Source organism: Ostrea edulis, chromosome 9, assembly GCF_947568905.1.
Source record: "Ostrea edulis chromosome 9, xbOstEdul1.1, whole genome shotgun sequence".
Lineage (NCBI taxonomy): Eukaryota > Metazoa > Mollusca > Bivalvia > Ostreida > Ostreidae > Ostrea > Ostrea edulis.
The window spans coordinates 7,108,852-7,119,102 of record NC_079172.1 but is presented as its reverse complement, the minus strand read 5'-3'; the positions used below and the strand labels follow the sequence as shown (position 1 = coordinate 7,119,102).

The 10,251-nt window shown below is 37.2% G+C and overlaps 4 non-coding genes across 4 annotated transcripts; 2 read left to right on the top strand and 2 right to left on the bottom strand.

Moving 5' to 3' along the window:
• Positions 1–2,035: 2,035 nt before the first annotated feature.
• Positions 2,036–2,107, bottom strand: Trnap-cgg (transfer RNA proline (anticodon CGG)). The gene has a single exon. It is a non-coding gene; the product is annotated as a tRNA-Pro (tRNA).
• Positions 2,108–5,220: 3,113 nt separating this feature from the next.
• Trnap-ugg (transfer RNA proline (anticodon UGG)) lies at positions 5,221–5,292 on the top strand. Its single transcript has one exon. It is a non-coding gene; the product is annotated as a tRNA-Pro (tRNA).
• Positions 5,293–7,726: 2,434 nt separating this feature from the next.
• Trnap-agg (transfer RNA proline (anticodon AGG)) lies at positions 7,727–7,798 on the bottom strand. Its single transcript has one exon. It is a non-coding gene; the product is annotated as a tRNA-Pro (tRNA).
• A 586-nt stretch (positions 7,799–8,384) lies between these two features.
• Trnap-ugg (transfer RNA proline (anticodon UGG)) lies at positions 8,385–8,456 on the top strand. The gene has a single exon. It is a non-coding gene; the product is annotated as a tRNA-Pro (tRNA).
• Positions 8,457–10,251: the final 1,795 nt, after the last annotated feature.

Below are 10,251 nucleotides of genomic sequence, written 5' to 3'. Positions count from 1 at the left end.
TTGTATCAGCAATCATCAGGGTGTGACATACTTTCTTTGCATCGAAAAAGCAAGACCAATCATGTACTCTCTATGTAATATTTTCACTTGGCAGAAGATGTATGTGTATTAAGTTTAATGGTCCTTGCCCCAACGAATCGGTCTGCATCCTGGTACCTTGGCCTTTGACCTTAAGAAACAATAGGCATCTTCCAGTTGGCATAAAGTCTATGTGTACAAAGTTTGACGGTCCAAGCCCCAACAGTTCATTTTGTATAGTGCCTACAAGGTTTTCCTACTAAGTGATACTGAGACTTTGACCTTGAAAAAGTAATAGGCATCTTCCTCCACCATGGTGATCAAATATACCAAGTTTCAATATCCTGGAGCTTACGGTTTGGTGTGTATCCTGTCTACAAGGTGTTCCAAGTTAGTGATACTGCGACCTTGACCTTTGACCTATAACATTGAAAAACAATAGGCATCTTCCTCTCATCATGGTGATCATATATACCAAGTTGTAATATCCTGGAGCTTACGGTTCGGTTTGTATCCTGCCTACAAGGGTTTGCTGCTAGGTTTTCCTACAAAGTGATACTACGACCTTGACCTCTGACATTGAAAAACAATAGGCATCTTCCTCATCTGTATCCTGTCCACAAGGTCCGGACAGACGGACGGACGACGCCATACCATAATACGTACCGTCTTCAACGGGCGTGTAAAAACGTAGTAAATTACAGCAAATAATGTATATGTAAACTTGTTTACGTTGTGAAAAAATAAGCTGCAAATAAGAAAAATGCATATTTATTCCATAAGGCCACATAACCCAATAGTTTAACATTTAAATTATGAGATTTTTGAAAAAAATGTATATTTAGAGAAATCAAAAATGCATATTAATTAAAGGGTCTGATTCACGATCTCCCCCCCCCCCCCCCCCAATTTGTTTTATACTTTTAATGATCAAAATCTATTGCCTAATGTGTTTAAAAAATTTCACATAAAAGAAGCTCATTTTAGAGAGTTATTATTTGTTTTGTAAACAAAGATTGTGGTATATTATTGTTCACGAAATTTTTAAAAGAAAAGAATATCGATCTAAGTTTATTATATCTTTCACTTTTCAAGCATTCTTTGGGTAAAATGTGTCATATAAAAAGTTAAAATTTGTGACTATGCAAAATTAAGATGCTTTATATTACAAAATTAACATTTCACCGATTTGTTTATACACATGGAAAGACTTGAGTCTTTGTTTACATAACACAGATTTAAGGCTAAAATATTGCTTTTATTCTTGCATTCAGAGGGTCAAAATTTTGGCTGTCAACATTACATCAGTTATATTTTTATTGCTTAACATAAAAAATTATTTTTTTTTCAAAAATCGTGAACCAGTCCCTTTATGATTTTGAGTAAAAGTATTTCGAAGTCCCTCTGTTTTGCAATTACGTGTTGTCCAATTTGCATTTTTATCATGTCAAAAAAATTCTTATTCCGTTTTTCTTTTATCTCAGATTTTATTCATTCGCATGTACATGTAACTACAGAGTATTAGACATTAACAATAATATTTTATTGATGCATTATTTTCTACATTTTCAGTTGGTGTTACCCATCTCTCCTTCAAGAAACGATAGCGATGTTAATAAATTGTAATTAATTTAAAAAAAAAAATCAAATGATTCATTCCTGTATTCAAGTTCTCTAGTAGTCTTTGATGGACCACGTGTTGTTGACGACAGAATGCTGTTGTAAAATTCTCTTAAACGGGTACTGTGTTTGATATGCAAAATAGTGTTCATTTCATTGAAAGAAAACGGACAATCGATGAATAAAACGGTAACCATGGTATGAAAATTTCACACGCTCAGTGAAACGAACTGTCATGCTGTTGTTTGAATGTTGATATGTTGTTGAGCACGTCTGATACTTTCAAGATCTTCGTTTCACTATTCAAGTAGTGTAAAGTCTAAAATCTCCAACGTGTTGTGTCCCAGTCTTCTCTCGATTTTAAATGAGAAATTGAAAAAAAACCTTAAAAATATTAGGGCTCGTCCGGGATTTGAACCCGGGACCTCTCGCACCCGAAGCGAGAATCATACCCCTAGACCAACGAGCCAATAAATGTGTAATTTCGTAAGTCCTTTTACCTGTCGTTCGTGTTTACCTGGTGAGAAGAGACGGGAAGTACAACAGCTGGTTGTGTTATGGATTGACTGATTTTTCACGAATTCCATAAATTATTAACTCCACAAGTGAAAGATTCGCACCGTGTATTTTTAATACAGATTTCAACTTAAAATATGTAGTAAAGAATTTTCAGTGTTCATATATTTAATTAAAACTATATTCGACATTACTGAATACAGAAATTATTACAACTTGAAGATATATTTCAAGATTAAGAACATACTTATCTGAATTAAAGAACACTTTCCGGACAATTCCAGCTTTAACCTTTTCAAAAAAAAAAAAAAGAAAAAAAGAAAGAACGGGACTTTCAGATTGTATGTATATCCCAGTTGTCATCTCCATTTTGACGAGTAATTTCTCTTAGGATTCTTGTGGGATTTTATTCATAACTGGTCGTTTTAGACATTAACTGTTTTATTTTTTGGCAGCCTATTTTACCTCTACTCAGAAAAGTTCCTTGTTGCCATAGGATCCTAATTAATTATTCGTTTTCTGATCCATTTGAGTAAGCAATCTTAAGGAGGTATGCTACACTAGAGAAATATGATGTAGATGAAAAGTGGAGGATATGTTCAACAATATTTGGAAGTTGAAAATGTTCAAATTTACTTTATTTTGTAAAAATAAAAAAAAAACCCAACCATACAGCTTTATTAGAAGATAGTCTGAATTTTTTTAAAACCCCTGCTGGACTCGAACTTGCGACAATCGGTATGCTAACCTACTTAGCTACTCGGCTAGGTATTTAAATTGAAAAGGAAAAGTCAAATATTGCTGATATTAATTTTTTCCTCCATGTTTTTTAAGGAAGTCAGCCATTATGACGATGTAGAGAACATCCTTAAGTCCAAATCTTGATTTAAAGGTCAACATTTTGAGATAACTTGCAAGGCAGTTTCATGATACGAGGGCGAGTTAATAAGCAACCAGCCTATCCCATTTTTGATTGACCGAGACGGTCACGATTTTCATGCCTTGGTTTAATGCATGTTTTATACCTGGGTACAAAATTTCACGCGTATCGAGTCAATCTTTAATGAGATATTGAATGTCAAAAATGACTAGGGATGCAAAGGCATGCTTTTCATCTTAAGTTGAGTACAGTGCTATAATTCGATACTTGCATTTAAAAGGTAAAACAGCCAAGGAAATACACGGCGAGTTAGCCGATGTTTATGGGTCTTCTGCACCATTTTATGCGAAAGTTAAATTCTGGGTAGGGAAATTCAAACGCGGTAGAACGTCTTTAGAAGATGAAGCCAGGTCTGGATGCCACCGACGAAGAAATGTGTAAGAAAGTTCGGGATCTGGTATACTCTGATAGGCGAATTCAGGTGGAAGAAATAGCGCAGGCATCAGGCATTTCACATGGTAGCGTTTCAACAATCTTACATGATCGTTTAGGTATGCGCAAGCTAACAGCCCGTTAGGTCCCCAAATCCCTTACCGGTGAGCAAATGACAACCAAAGCACCAGTATGCAGCGCGTTTTAGGTCAAAAGATGATTTTCTTTTGCGTCTGGTGACTGTAGATGAGACTTGGGTTCTTTATTATGAACCGGAGAATAAAGCTCAAGAGTCGTCAGTAGGTAGGGCTCGAGTGCCCAAGGCCAAAGAAGATCAAGACGCAACCATCTGCTGGCAAGGTGATGGCCACAGTATTTTGGGACGCAAAAGGCGTTATTATGTTGGACTTTTTACCCAAGAGAAGTACAATAACTGGAGTGTAATTTGCAAACTTGCTAGACCAGCTGAGAACCGCCATCCGTGAAAAACGCCGAGGGAAACTCTCTAAAGGTGTTGTGCTGAAACAGGACAACGCGAGATTCCACACTTGCAATGGATGCTGTAGAGCGAAACAGGTGTGAATTAATACCACATCCTGCCTTTTCACCTGACCTAGCTCCTAGCAACTTCTTCCTATTCCCAAACTTAAAAAGGATATCCATGGACATTATTTCCGGTCTGACGAAGAAGTCGTGACGGCAGTTGAGGAATGGATCAATGGAAAGGACTATTGACGTTTTCAGTTCTGGGCTGATGGGACTTGAACACCGCGTTGTTCAAAGTGCATCACACTAGAGGGCAAATATATCGAGAGAGAAAGAGGTGGATCTCAACCGGAAATATGTTAGGCTGGTTAATTATTGACTCATCTTCGTTCGTTAAACGTTACACGCTCACGAAGGTTTCGGTGAAATCACCGATTTTTAAAGACACACTACATTGTTTCTTTATCCTAGTTATAGATCACGATGTTAACAAAAATCTAGCACCTTATTATGTTTCTAATTTGTTTGAATTTGATTATGCAAATTCTCCGAGAAAAGTAATTGGGCTCGTCCGGAATTGAACCCGGGATCTCTCGCACCCTAAGCGAGAAACATGCCCCTAGACCAACGAGTCATCTTTATTGCAATTCTGAAAGTCTCGTGAAAATATCTTACTAATAAGCATCTTCCTCGGGTATTTTTTAAAAGCTTATAAGTGGAATTGTCCGAAAAATGTTCTTTAGTTGAGAAATATCTAAGAATTTATTTTGTAGTCATGTCTATTTTTATTACTATTCAGTATTGGCAAATGAAATATAGTTTTCTCTACTACATACTTTAAGTTGAAATATGTGATAAAAATACACGGTTAAGGCAATGTATACAAATCTCTATGATAATCAAATTCCCATATGATTATATGATTTTTAAAAAATTGAAAGTAAAGCGGACAATTTGAAGTTACTCAGAGTAGATAAAATATTAAAACTAAAAGACCCCCTCCTCTTCCGTTAAGATTTGAAAGTATTGTGTTGATTTTAAATGGTGGGGTTCATAATGAACAAAGTCCGTCAATCCATTAGCCTAGGTCACGCAAGCCGTTTGACTTCCCACTCTCGTAGAACACTGCATTGACAAACGTGTAGGTGACCTAAACTATCAATCCATAACACAACCATCTGTTTTAGTTCCCGTCTCTTGTCACCAGGTTAACACGTATGACAGGTAAAGGACTTAAGAAATGCCATTACGTGAAATCTTTGATAAGTGGCTCGTTGGTCTAGGGGTATGATCCTCGCTTTGGGTGCGAGAGGTCCCGGGTTCAAATCCCGGACGAGCCCTAAAATTTTAGAGTTTTTAAAAAAAAAAAGTTTCATTTTTGATCGAGAGAAGGACCAAGTATATCCGTAGATTCCGAACGGCGGGAACACAATTCGGAACACGTTTGAGATTGTATAGACTTCACTCTGATTTGAAATGATATCATGAAACTTCCAGACGTGTTTTATTTAATTGTATGACTACCTTGATGGCGGGATTAGTATACATAAACCTACTGATGGGAGTGACTTGTGGTTAGAGTGTTGATCGCCAGTTTGAGCCCCGCTTTTGCGGTCCTACGAAACAGAGAACGCGATAAACGTTGATGATTTAAAGAAAGATATTCTGTGGATAGGTTTAGCAAAAAGGTCATTCACAATATTTATGGCCAATAAGTCGTCAAAGTGCATTAAGATCTACACACCCGCACTGCCTCCGTGCCACAGCAGCCATTAGGTATGTCGGTTTCCAAGTTTAAGTCGGGGCATCGAAGCGAGGCGTCGTTGAAAACCTATTACAGAAATTTATCCAGTCAACAGAAGAGTTCAGTGTGCTCATGTTTGTCAACAATTACAAATCCAAATCAAAACCGTCCCTTACCTTCATGCACTTCCACATTCTCTGCGATGTCAATCAGTTTGTTCCGGAGATTCATCTGAGCTGCGTCCTCTGTCCTGTCTATAAATGATTTGCCTACACCTGACGACTACCGCCCTGTTATTCATGCTAATGTCATCGTCTAGCAGTAGGTACATTTCCGTATCACCGTTGACCAGGGTGAAGTTGTAGCAGACGAAATATTAGACATGCATTAGTAAGACATTGTTTTACAGAATGCTTTAATTAATGTATTGAAAGTCCATTGCTTGGAATACAAATAAAATCATAAATACATTTTGTGATGTTGATTTCATTCATTGACAGACTTCTGTAGTAAGCAAGAGCGATTGCTAGATATTTATTGCCTTAGTAAAAGTAGTACCTGTTATCTACTTTGAACAAATGTTCATAAGCACAGTGGACCCCGTAGGGATTTATACAGTGATACATACGTATTGCTCGTAATAGTGTTTTGTATTATACCGTTACGAGCACGCAATGACCTCCGAATGGTTTTCTTTGCACCAGAAAATAATAATAATAAAAATGGAAGCTGAACGATTAGATGACTAATTATGAACATATATATTCATGAAGTTGTTAGAGCATCGCGCTCAAAATCACACGGCCTTTCAACTCTGGTCGGCGCGGGTTCGAATCCCGATCGCACCGGTAAGTTTACTTTTGGAAGGTCAGTGGTCTCTTCCCAGGTACATTGTATCTGGGTTCTCTCTTCCACCAATAAAAACTGGGCGCCATCAGATAACTGAAAAATTGTTTAGTGTGGCGGAACACATCAATCAATCAATCAATTTAATCATACAGCCACGTCATTTGAAGTACTGTAAACGGAGACAATAGGCGTGGCTTGCGATGATGCTTTTGCCATGACAATTTGTCAAACTAAAGACTGTGACTGATATTTTGCCAGACTCTCGGCAAGTGTAAGTGATGCTGCAAAAACTGATCTACCGTGTCGAGACAGGTGTTGGCACGTGAAAAACCCGTCTATGATACGGCACTGAGGGCCGTGTATACGTTTCTCAATACAAGTGAGAAATTCTGAGGGCCATGTTTGAATTCTATATTATAGTACTATTACCATACTTGGTATATCGCTCTGGTTAGCCAGGTGATTAGACCTCCAACTAAAGTACTGGGACATAAATGAGTTCGCAAAATGGCCGACATCAAGAAATTTTATAAACCAATCATTAAAAGTTTTGAAAAGTTATAACCAAGGAATTTTTGTTTTAGGGGACCACCGAATTAGATCATTTTTTCCGGATCCCTATTTACCGACACATGCACCTTCCATCAGCAACAGGCCGCAATAGAAATCAATACATGTATTTTACTTGGTGAGATGGTCTAAGTAGCTTGTTTGGTTCCTAATCTCGAACTTGTGTCACTCCGATCTTGACCTGGAAATACAATGGACTTCTTCCACTTGGTATTGGGAAAAAGCTAGTGCGCCCAAGTTCGTTTCCGTCGTGAATCATAACTGTACGTTTTAGACATAGATTGTTTTATTTTATTTATTTTTTTTGGACAGAAAAGTTCCTTGTTGCGATAGGAATTGATGATTCGTTTTCCGGTCCATTTGAGTTAACAATCTTACCAAATCTTAATCTAAGGTCAAAATTTTGACATAACTTGTAAGACGGTTTCATGATACGTTTAACGTCACACGCTCACGAAGGTTTCGGTGAAATCACCGGTTTTTAAAGACATATAAATTTAATTAGCTATGTAGTGTGACTCTTCGTTATCCTAGTTATAGATCATGATGTTAACAAAAATCTAGCACCTTATTATATATATATATTTTGATTTGCTTCGAGAAAAATAATTGGGCTCGTCCGGGATTTGAACCCGGGACCTCTCGCACCCTAAGCGAGAATCATACCCCTAGACCAACGAGCCAGTTTAAATACAGAATTGAAAGTCTCGTGAAAATGTCTTACTAATAAGCATCTTCCTATTTTTGTTTGTTTTTTATTTATTTTTATTTTAAAAGTGGAATTGTCCGATAAATGTTCTGTACTTGAGAAATAAATATGTTCTTAATCTAAAAATATATCTCGTAGTCATGTCTATTTTTATTACTATTCAGTATTGGCAAATGAAATACAGTTTTAATTCTCTTCTACATACTTTTGAAATCTGTGATAAAAATACACGTTAAAGGCAATGCTTACAAATCTCTGATAATCAAATTCCTATACAATTATAATGATTTTAAAATATATGAAGTTAAAGCGGGGAATTAAAATTCAAATTAAAGTAGATAAAATATCGTCAAGACCCCTGTCCCTTTCCCTTATGATTTGACAATACTGTGTCGATTTAATGTGTGAGTGTTTAACTGGTGGAAATCATAATGAAAAAAGAGGTCACGTCAATCCATAACACAACGAGCTGTTGTAGTTCCCGTCTCTTGTCACCAGGTAAACACGTATGACAGGTAAAGGGACTTAAGAAATGCCATTACGTGAATATAACGATAAGCGGCTCGTTGGTCTAGGGGTATGATTCTCGCTTTGGGTGCGAGAGGTCCCGGGTTCAAATCCCGGACGAGCCCTTCTCTTTTAAAGATTTTTTTAAAAACTTTCATTAAGATCGAGAGAAGGATGAAGTATCTTCGTTGATTTCGAACGGCAGGAAAACACAATACGGAACCATTTCGAGATTTTAGACTTCACTTTACTTAGGGAGTTGTGAAAAGAGATCATGAAAATTCCATGGCTGAAGCCTCATTTACAATTCTTTTTTTCTAAACCCACCAGTAGGAACCAATGCCATAATTTACGTCTTCGGTCAACACGAATCTGTGAGGGATTTCTGCTAATATCTATATTATCCCCTAGGATATCACTTGACTGCACTGACACAGACGTTCCTCAATTTCGGCCTTCTCTTGTAGCACTAATTTTTCAATATGTTGCATCTGTCGTTTCAAAAGTTCTTGATTTTGCTTTGCTGCAGATGATGTTGACACACAGAGTCCAAGTTTATTCAGGGAGGCTATTGTCTGAAAATTGCATGTAATAAAATGTACTATTAATATTTACTTAATTTTCTAAATTGCATCTAAAATAAGATGTGTGAATCGGTGGAATACATGTGCACACAATCTTGTTCATGAATACTTGTAGCACAAATTGAGACATTTCACTTATAGTATGCCTTGGCATCATAAACAAGAGGCCCATACATGTAGGCATTATCGGTCACCTGAGTATAATAGAGCCCCTGTCCTTTAGATTGTAATATTTAGTTTTAATTAATGAATTTAGCATTGTCATAATCATTGTGCATGCATATTATTGTTACAATACAGAGGAGTAAAGCAGACTTTTTTCTGTGGAAGTAAAGACGATATCGATTGTCTCAGATTTGATACATTTTTACCATATGACCATATTGGCCACACCCTTAAGCCTAATTCCTTGAGGTAGGGGTCATAAATCTTACAACTTACTCTTGCTGTGGCCTTCAATTCGACATTGAGATATATCGATGATGTTTTGCCTATTAACAATGATAACTTTCATTCATATGTCGATTCAATATATCCCCGTGAGCTCGAAATAAAAGACACCACATGGTCGTCCACTTCTGCTTCACACTTAGATATTTTATTGAAAGTAGACATTTAACGCCAAACTGACAACTCAACTGTATGACAAACGGGATGATTTCAGCTTCTCCATCGTTAACTTCCCATATTTATGTAGCAATATTCCATTATCGTCTGCATATGGTGTTTATATCTCTCAACTGATTCGATACGCAAGATCTTGTTCTGCGTATAGTCAGTTTTTAAATCGAGGCAAGCTACTGACAAACAAGTTGATGGTACAGGGGTTTCAACAATTTCGATTGAAGTCAGCATTTCGCCAGTTCTATGGTAGTTATAACAATCTAGTTCGTCAATACAACCTATCATTGGGTCAAGTGCTGTCTGACATGTTCCATACCGATTGTTAGGCCGTTCTTGGCACACTGATTTTGACTACGGATAACCCTGTTTTTACCTGATCAGGATATAGGGCTCACGGCGGTTGTGACCGGTAGACAGGGGATGCTTACTCCTCCTAGGTACCTGATCCCACCTCTGGTGTGTCCAGGGGTCCGTGTTTGCCCAACTATCTATTTTGTATTGCTTATAGAAGAAACTCTCGCAGCTAGCACCATTGGGTGAATTCGATTAAAGCAACTCTTTTGACACTAGAGTTGAATTTACGCATGCTCAGTTAATGAACTCCATATATGAAAATAAAACATATCGTGTTGTGTGGTGTTTGTTTACAACATGGAGGGTAGGAATATAAGAGGCGACTAAATGGGACAGTCCTTCGGATGAGACTGCAAAA